The 10465-nt window shown below is 39.2% G+C and overlaps 1 long non-coding RNA gene across 1 annotated transcript; it reads right to left on the reverse strand.

Moving 5' to 3' along the window:
* Positions 1–7399: 7399 nt before the first annotated feature.
* Positions 7400–10202, reverse strand: LOC145590857 (uncharacterized). The gene is made up of 3 exons (XR_014102180.1): positions 8486–10202; positions 8285–8394; positions 7400–8210 (listed from the first exon to the last, which is right to left on the reverse strand). It is a non-coding gene; the product is annotated as an uncharacterized LOC145590857 (long non-coding RNA).
* Between the last annotated feature and the right edge of the window lie 263 nt (positions 10203–10465).

Here is a 10465-nt window from a genome sequence, read left to right on the forward strand (position 1 = left end):
TAAGCAAATTTATGCAAAAATAAGCCAATGCCAAAAATCAACATACTTACAACATAAGAAAAATCAGAATTTATCATACGAAAACATAAAAAATTAGAGAATAAAAAAATAACTTAGAAATTAAAAACAAAAAAATAATAAACAAAACAAAACAAAAACTGTAGCACACTAGAAGATTATATAGCTAACAAGCCTAACATACCAAATCAAGAAAAATCAAACTAAAAAGCAAAAAAAAAAAAAAAAATTAAATAAAAAATAAAAAAATAGAAAAATCAAACAAAATTGAAACTAAATTAAAATCGTAGCACACTAATTATAGTTTAAAGTAGCAAATAGGAATCTAGGATACTAATGAGTAATGACATATTAATAACTAGCCAAAAAAAAATCAAAAATTAAATGAAGGAAATCAGATACTTAGTGAAAGAGAATACCTTCGTCGAATCGTCGGGGAGGTGGTCGGACAAGACACCGGAGATCTAAAACGCCGATAGGATTGTCACCTGGCTGGTGGAGTGGTGGGCGGCGTTGGTTTGCGTGAATAAGGTGGGTTTTTTTCCCTTTGAATATGAACAAAATGGTGGTTGTGCAATAGAGTGAAGGTGAAAAGTTAGGGGTTTTGTTCACTTTCCTTTTAGTTTTTACAAGTTTTATTTTTTATTTTTTTAAGTAATTGAATTAAGGAAGTTGGGCCAAAAAGTAGTTAAGGTGGGCTAAATTATTAAACCTGAATTGATAAATAGATTTAATATATGTTGCAAACATCCCGATTCCCGAATTTGGCATGTTTTCGGATCGGACTCGAACTCAGATTCGAGTCAGACTCGGGTCGGACTCGGTCGGACTCTGCACAAGGTCAAAGTCTGATCCGCCTCCTATTCGGATTTGGACCTATTTTGTCGGAAATAATTCCAGGAATGAAACCTGCAAAACAAAAGTTACGTCGAATGAAACCCGACGTAGCTCTTAAGATAAAAGAAGATGTTGAAAAGCAAATAACTGCAGGTTTTATAAAGGTATCCAAATAGCCAGAGTGGGTCGCCAACATGGTACCAGTCCCTAAGAAGGATGGTAAAGTAAGAAAGTGTGCCGACTACAGAGATCTAAATAACGCAAGTCCAAAGGACGACTTCCCTTTACCACACATTGATATTCTAGTAGATAATACAGCCAATCACGTGCTTCTCTCATTTATGGATAGGTACGCAGGTTATAACCAAATCCTCGTGGCCAAAGAAGACATGGAAAAGGCAACTTTCATAACACCTTGGGGCACTTATTGTTACACGGTGATGCCATTCGGGTTGAAAAATGCAGGTGCCACTTACCAAAGAGCAACAACTACCTTACTCCATGACATGATTTATAAAGAGGTTGAGGTATATGTAGATGATATGATCGTAAAATCAAAGGATCGCCCTGGACATCAAATAGCCTTAAGAAAGTTTTTCAAAAGGTTGACAAAATACAACATGAGGCTAAACTCGGCAAATGTGTATTCAGAGTCACTTCGGTGAAACTCTTAGGCTATGTCATTAGCTCTAGAGGAATAGAGATAAATCCGACCAAGATCAAAGCAATCATGTCAATGCCGCCGCCTAAGACCGAGAAACAGATTCAAGGATTTATTGGCCAATTGCACTATATAAGTAGGTTCATATCAAAACTCACCACGATATGTGAACCAATATTCAAAAAGCTGAAAAAGATTGTGTCGATGATATGGGACGAAGAATTCCAAAAATCCTTTGATAAGATCAAAGCCTATCTCGCTAATCCTCCTGTGTTAGCACCCTCACTTCCGGGCATCCCTCTTCGCCTGTATCTAACAGTCACTAAGGAAGCAATGGAAGCTATTCTCGCGCAAGAAGTAGAAGGTAAAGAAAATGCCATCTACTACCTAAGTAAGAAAATGCTCGAGTATGAAGTACGTACGTTACACACCACTTAAAAAACTGTGCCTCGCGCTTGCGTGGGCCACAACCAAGCTAAGACACTACATGCTCGCCCATACAGTATATGTGGGATCTCGAATGGATCCCCTTAAGTATCTCTTTGAGAAATCTACACTCAACGGACGAAATCTAGATGAATAGTCAACTTAGCTCAATTTGATGTGAGGTTCATGCCTCAAAAAGCTATCAAAGGATCAATGGTTTCAGACTTCTTAGCGGAATTTTTGATCGAAGATTCAAGACCAATGTACGAGAATGACTTTCCAGACGAAGACTTAATGGTCACAGAAGATGATACTTGGACATTGTACTTCGACGGAGTCTCAAACCAGAAAGGATGTGGTGTAGGAGTCTTATTAGTATCGCCTAAGGAAGAGCATGTCCTAATCTCAATCAAGTTAGATTTCGACGTTACCAATAACGCTGCGAAATTTGAAGCATGTGTGGTAGGCCTCGTAACAGCTTTAGCATTGGGAGTAAAGAAACTTTGAATATTCAGAGATTCTTCCCTCGTCATTAACTAAATTTCCAAAAGGTTGAAAGTAAGAAGTGAAAGTTTGGCTCCTTACCAAACCTATTTCGAAACTCTAACCGACCAGCTCGAAAAAGTGAAATATACATACCTACCAAGAAAGGAAAATCAGTTTGCTGATGCCTTGGCAAGACTAGCCTCGATGGTTTGAATTCCTAAGGAAATTGAACACATGCCTTCAACAATAGAGAAAAGGCATAAACTAGCTTATATTCAGGCCATTGAGGATGATTAAGTAGTCCAAGAAGAAGAAGAAGAGGAACCTTGGTATACAGCCATCCTCAATTATATCACCCAAAGGGGAATATCCACCTCACGCTGACAAGAGAGAAAAACGCGCTCTAAGACTTTTAGCATCCCAATTTGTGCTCATAAATAATGAATTGCACAAAAGAGTACCTAAAGGTAGAGCTCTCCTATGCATAGGAAAAAAGGAGGCTCAAAGGGCAATAAGGACAATCCACGAAGAAGCGTGTAGAACCCATATGAACGGAAAAATGCTAGTCCAAAAGGTAATGAGCCAAGGATACTATTGGACTACCATGAATAGGGATTGCCACCAATATGTGAAAAGATGTCCTAAATGTCAAATATATGCCAACTTACAACATGTTCCATCGTCTCTCCTTTACACTTATACATCTCCATGGCCATTCTCAACGTGGGGAATAGACATCATTGGAAAAATAACCCCTCTTGGGACAGGAGGCCATGAATATATCCTCGTTGCAATAGACTACTTCACCAAATGGGTTGAAGCAGCCTCATATGCAAAACTCACCGCAAAACATGTAGCACTCTTTATCGAAAGAAACATCATATGTCAATATGGAGTCCCATAGGAGATGATAAATGACAATGGAACTCACTTTCAAGTGGAATGTGAAGAATTATTTCAAAAATATGGCATTCATCATCATCATTCTTCCCTGTATAGACCTCAAGCAAATAGTGCAGTAGAAGCAGCCAATAAGAACTTAAAAACTATCATCGAAAAGATGACGTAAAACTAGAAGGATTGGCCTAACAAACTCCATTTTGCTCTTTGGGGTTATCGCATATCAATTCGCTCATCCACATGAAATACGCCATTCTCCTTAGTCTATGGCTTGGATGCCATACAGCCTGTAGAATTGAAAATACCTTCCTTGTACATTGCATTGGAAAGTAAACTCGATGAGGTTGAGTGGACAAGGGCAAGATATGAGGATCTAATTCTACTCGATGAAAAACAACTAGAAGCTCTACACCATACTCAATACTATCAAACCCGCATGGCTAGACACTTTAATAAGAAGGTCAAGATAAGAAACATCAAAGTAGGAGACTTGGTGTTGAAAGGATTAAGGAAAAACGTTCTAGACCCAAGAGGAAAATTTAGGTCTAATTGGCCTGGATCGTACATCGTTAAAACCATCCTATTAGGGGGTGCTGCAAAACTAACTGATATGGACGGAAACGAGTTTTCAAACATGACAAATCTTGACCAACTTAAGAAATTCTACCCATGATTATTTGAGTTTTAAACTCAATAGAGCTACGTTTGGCCTTATTCCTTTGCAAGGATACGTAGGCAACCCTTTACGGGGTGCGACCACTTTAATTCTACAAATTCTACGAGTTTACAACAGTGCGTCAACTTAGGAACACATAGAAGCAACATCGCACTTAAAAAGATTCCAATGCGCCACGATGACCCTATTGCGCCGCGATGAGCCCGAATTTTCGACGCTAAGGAAACTTCGTCAGACTATGCAAATTTCGGTTTACTTCAAAAGAATTCGACCCCCGTACTCGAATTATTTTCAAATTAATTCAAGTTATTTTCATTGCTTTTAGAAAAATAAATTATTTAAAGGCATAAGTTGATTTAATTTAAAGCTTAAATTGCATTAATAAATAAAAATTACATTATTGATGGAATTAAAGAAAGCTTAAAAATAAAATTGACTTAAAATTAAAATTTGTCTAATAATTGAAAGTAAAGCAATGCTCTAATCTGTTTTCTCCTTTTTAGCCCTTTTCCAATTCTTGTCCGCTTCCTCTTCATCATCTAGTTCTTTTATTAATAAGGACCCCTTAGATGATCTAACGGCTACCTTAGAGTTAATAGTTTCTCCTTTGGTAAACACACCAACTTTCTTTTCAACCTACACTTTTTTCTCTGTAGAGTTAGCTTTTCTCTTTTCTTTGCTTTTCGCAACACTCTTTTTCTTAGGCATAATAGGAATCTTGAATTCAACTCTTGAACCCAAACGATATTTAGCAGGAATTTTCTTGTCACCTAAACGGTCTTTAATATTTGTCTTCTCTGCACTTGTGACTCGAGCTTTGTTCTTGTCCTTTTCGGATCTACCAAGCAACCATTGCCTCACTTCCCTAGACAAAGGAAGAATAACTCTATTGGAGCCAACTTCCCACAGGGGTCAAGCGCACCAATAGCCATCTAAATGTTCAATGTTTTGCGAGACAGGATACTCATAAGGTCTATGAAGGTCTCTGGAAGGAATGGTTTGAGCAAGACTATATTGCCTCTTTACCCTACAAGGGTATTAAAAGTTTAACTTGGATAAACTAGGAATACGACAGGCATGTTGAGTAATGACTCTAACCATCTTCTCAATTTTCCACCAAGGGATGATCCACTTGATAGAAAAGTCGTGAGTTTCAAGGATTCTACTCCACTCCCGACGGCCCATCTTGAAAGAAAAAGCGTTTCTTTCTTCTCACTAGATAATTTGGAGTGTACTTTTCAATATTGTCAAGAGAACTTGTTAATTCAACTCTTTCCATTAGCCAAACCTGTATGAATAAAATAAAATTTTTATTACTCTACAAAATTGTATTTTTAATTTCTGTAATTAAAAGTATTAATTTTCTACCTGTCATAAAATTGGAGATCCTTGAAGTGGAGTTGGGATCTTTCTTTAATTCATCCAAGCTAAGCATTGTTTCATAACCAATTAATGGCATCAGATTTCTTCCAGCATCTATTTGTTCCAGGACAGATACTAAAATAGTTTGGCCCACATGCATACAACCGCTATTAAGATGATATTGGGTAAACATATAGAAGAGGAAAGCTCTTCTTATGTCAATATGGAAAGACTCCGACTTTGGTCTATTAAAATAAAAAGATGCAAACTTTTTAAGATCAACCTCACTACCATCAACTATGGTTTTTAAATCATTGTCTTTGAGATTGAAAAATCGCTCAAAATCTTTGTAGTAATATTCACAAACCGTGGGGATTACCGCTAGATCTAAAGGAGGAAAACCAAGAATTGCACCAAATTCTTCCAACAAAGGGCTAATCTCATTATTACCAAATCTAAAGCAATGAGTATTGGAATCCCAATATTCTAAGGTGACATGGATAAATTCAATGTCAAGATCTACCCTTTGATGCCAAATAAACCCCCCCCCCCCATGAGGAAAAAGTCAAGCTCTTTTCTCTCTTTAGCAGTTAAAGATTGACACCACTCACAGGTTGTATCACAAAAAAATCCTAGCCATGACAACTTGATTGGGAATTAAAAAGTTAAATTGCTATTTGCCTGAATGATACGGAAATCAGTATATTTGGGGGATTTTTATAAAGCAAATCGACACAAAGCTGAGTTCTATTCGAATTTGGGAAAATCGAAGCCATCGCGCTGTGATAGACCCTGGCATTAGCGTTGGAAAATGCATTGCTGAACGTGCTGATTTGATTTTGACTCGGATTTGTACTTTGATTTTTTGACGGAATCTTATCCTTTCAAAGCCTTATCCAAACTCTATTATTTGGCCTACAAATTTTCAAATATTTATCCTATTCTGATTTGGAGAAATTATTTTAAGTTTAATTATTTTTAAGTTTCTTTTAGTTAACTCCATTTTATTTTTTCAGTTTTTCTTTTGGGGGAGAAAGTCGGATACCCTCCAATGATAATAAAAATGACAGAATTTTTGTGCAAAATTTGTCACAAATTTCACACACTCACATGCACATAATAAAATGTAAAAATAAAATGAAAAGACTAAAAATGTACATAATAAGTCTAGTGTATACATACATCGTGTCTAACAAGTCATAATAAATCCATGATAAATAAACATAAGTACTAAATGCAGTATAAAATAACCTAAATGCAGGATTTAAAACTTAACACTTAAATATGTTAAAGATTATATTACCCTTTTTTTATAAACCCAAACTAATTCCATTATAGTTATTACTAAGTACTCTGTAAATCAATTCAGAAACTACTTACAATCTAGCATTCTAGCATGATAGATGGCAACAAGAAGAGTGACAAGAAATGGCCAGTAACAAGAAAAAGAGTAGAAAAAGCTGCCTGCAATCCAAACTCTAGTATAACCAAAGAATTGATGTTCCACGCTGTCTCATATGGATTCATGTAATCAGCCTTCAAATCGTACAAACAAATCAACTGCAACAATCATTACAATCAAAATGTTAAACACACAATCTAGTAAAATTGGGGAAGAACATACAAAAATTACAAAAATTAGAGAAGGCGATTCTCCAATCTCCAATCTCAAGTTTCATCTCTTTGGTGATTTGATAATAAAAAAAATGCAAAATAAAACTTTTTTTTAGGCCAATTAAAACTTTTTTTATGGCAGAGGATAGAGAACTAGAGAAGGTGAATAATTAATCCCCAAACTAATCAAACATGAAATGTTCATGCATCATGCCCTTAAACTCTGCAAGTTACAGGTAGTAAAGGCCTTGGAACATATTTTCGATAGGTTGCAAAGATCCCCGGAAAATAACTCCGGGAGATGGTAGAAAGCCCCGGAAATTAATTCTAGGGGATGGTAAAGAGTCCTAGAAATTAATTCCGGTAGGTAGTAAAGGGCCCCTGGTTCTTATTTCGGTAGGCAGTGAAGAGGCTCGGAAATCAAAGTCAGTATTAAGATGAAGAATTTTACAAATACGTAGTAGGTAGAATCCGGGTATCAAAAACTTTTAGTGATAACATGGCTTTGGTTATGAATGAGGAATAGGCAAATTGAATGTCGTGTCAATCTAAGTTCATGTAAATTAACCAAGATTTGAAAGTTGAGGATGCATAATGGTTGAACATTATGGGTCTACGAGATATTTACATTTTAAATGTTAAAGGTAAATAGTTAATGACTTGATTGGTGTAGGTTTAAAACAAGGGTAAGCTTGGAAAAATAAAATTTGACTAAACTTAAGTTGTTCTGCATTTAGGTGAAATCATACCTTCATTTAGTACCTCCCTAAATAAAAAGCAAAGTCCTACATAATCAGAAAACGCATAGATAACAGGTGCATAAACTATGGTGCTGGAGGACGAATGTCGAAAGTGTCATTGAAGAACAAGGTCCGCAGGGTCAATCCCTAAGCATCATCAATACCTCCGGTCGTCGGCATCGAGAGAGTCGGACCGACCCATCCAGCCTCACCCTGCTGCTCCTGCTGTTGTGGCTGCTGGGACGACGAGCCAACCTCGTATGTCTCGCCAATCTTGGAGTAATCAGGAGTCGTGAAGGGAGCCAACACCAGACTACCCTAACTAGGTGGCTTTGCTGCTCCCCGAGGAAGAGCCAAAATCGTTCAGAACTACGGTATGATCTGACGTCTCTCGCCCGTCCTGGGTCTCGACCGAGGAATGACGGCGCCTCGACCCAGCTCTCTCCCTTGAGCCCTCTGGCCTCGAGCGGATACGTGTCGGAGGGGAAGGCTGAAATAAAACAATAAGCCAAGTTAAACACAAAGAGGCAAATAGACAAAAATAATGTAAGTCAGGAGACATACCGGTGCAACATCACCGGCATGACCACATGATGCTCGGTGGCTCAGCCTCACCAACTAGTATCAAAAGTGTCCATAGCTGCCGCCATCCTCGTCACCACCTCACGTGAGAACTGCAAAAGTAATAAAGTCAGAAAAAATCAAAATATACATGTTAATAAATACAAAAGATGACTCAACTAGTTCTATCGTCGAGGGATCGACCTCGAAATAAGACGTCACTCCTCAGGAGCTGGAGGCACTATCTCCTCAATCGGTCTGTATGTCCCCTGATAAGTAACAGACATACGCGGAGGGACAAACTCCATGGTCGCTTTTGTAGCCTGCGAAAATAAAATTCAACGGTTAGACATCGTTGGGGGCTACCTAAGAGACAAATGAAAAAAATAAACCTCCTCCTCCTCTATGCAAGGCGGTGAGGCTAACTGTGGCAAAAGCATCTCATCATAGGATCAATCCGGATGGCTAAACACCCGCCAATCCACACCGATCGGCTCCAAGTCCATATGAGCCTGGATACCCATCTGGCTCATGATATGTACTAGAGGGCTAGTTGGAACGACGAAAACATCCGAGGAGTGCTAAATCGCAACTCTCTTGCCCGGGTACACATCATATGTCCCCAAAAAGTAACACCTCTAGGCGGTGTACTGGTAAGCCGGGGCAAAACTGTCCAACCCTACCCACGGACGGTAGAGGACCTCAGAACACTATAATAGGATGGATCATAAGTCAAAATTCTATAAAAGGGTCAAGAGAAATAATAAAATAATCAAGAGACAACCCTTACTGCAAGGAGCGCCTCTCTCACAGGAGTAGTGGCGACCAAGCCAAGAAAATGGCCTCCCCAACTGGCAGCAATGGGGAGCCCTCTAAGTTGAGACCAGCTGGCGCCAAAGATGCGAAATACTTGTAGAACCAAATCTATCATCATAGAAGGAAAAGATCAAAGGTTCAATGAAAGCCCATGGACAAAACATCGAGTTGTACTGAATAAAAGTGAATATACCTCTACGATCTTCCAGAAGCTAGAGAGGGTAATCTCTTCATCAAAGTTTCTTTGACATGTAAGTCGTAGCCCGAGCAGAAAGTCAGCATAAGCCAAGCTGGCCCAATCAAAAGTCTCGACCAATCGGAGGTCGCGGAGAGCATTTTGATAGTAGAGCAACACTAGACTCCCTTTGTTAGGAGAAAAAGTCCTCGACAAGAGAATCAGGACGAAGATGCGCACCCGCTGCTCCCGGGTGGTCGCGTCATCACGGAAGGCCTCCACCTGCAAGGACCGGCGGATGAAACGATGGCTAGTCCGTATCGCCCCGGCCTCAAAATATGCCCGGACGACGATGGGGCCCAGCAGCTCGCGAGCCTTAGGGGAAGTGAGGGAAATGTTCTTGTCGATAGGAAGTGTGGTCGATCGGAACTCTAATCCGGTGATAACAGAGAAGTCGAGAGGGGTGATGGTCATCTCGCCCCAAGGAAAGTTGAAAGTGTTAGTGGTGTCCTAGTAAAACTCCACTAATCCTCGAACTATGTAGCAGCTGAACTGCAAGGGCAAGGGGAGTCAAGCCGCATGACTCCCAAAGCGCGGTTAGCTCCACGTTCCCTAAAAAGTAAAGCTCATAAAGCTGCTTGATGTCGGTGTTTGCTGAGCCGTGGCAATTCCCTGTAGAACACGCTGGGGAATGTGGTAGACGGGCTGAATGTACAAAGACTGCCCATCCCACTCAGGGTGTCCTACGCCGCGACTGGTGGAAGCACCCTCACCAGCGTCAACGGGCTCGTCCTCTTGGTGAGCCGAGCGAGAACGTGAGCCAGAGCCTCGACATCGAGCCAAGATAATTATGTGTAACACATGAGAACAATAAAATAAAGGCTCTACAGTATCTAGAGTTTGCCTAGCCGCATGATACTATGTTCGTAAAAAAACAGAGTACATAGTACTAAAATAGAGCATGTTTTTTCATTCGAGCAATAACATGATTTTTGAGCAACAAAACAATTTCTTGCAATACTATGACAAATATTGTAACAAATTGAGCACAAATAGCAAGCAAAAACATGTAGAATAGGCTACATCATACTCACAAACCTAGAGTATTCGACAATGGTCAAATACTCGTTTCTTCACCAAATCGACACTACTACAAAAAAGGCCAAAGAGACTCATCCAAAAAGGCCAAAGAG

The sequence above is a fragment of the Chenopodium album genome, chromosome 18 (assembly GCF_948465745.1).
Source record: "Chenopodium album chromosome 18, dcCheAlbu1.1, whole genome shotgun sequence".
In the NCBI taxonomy this organism is placed as follows: Eukaryota; Viridiplantae; Streptophyta; class Magnoliopsida; order Caryophyllales; family Amaranthaceae; genus Chenopodium; species Chenopodium album.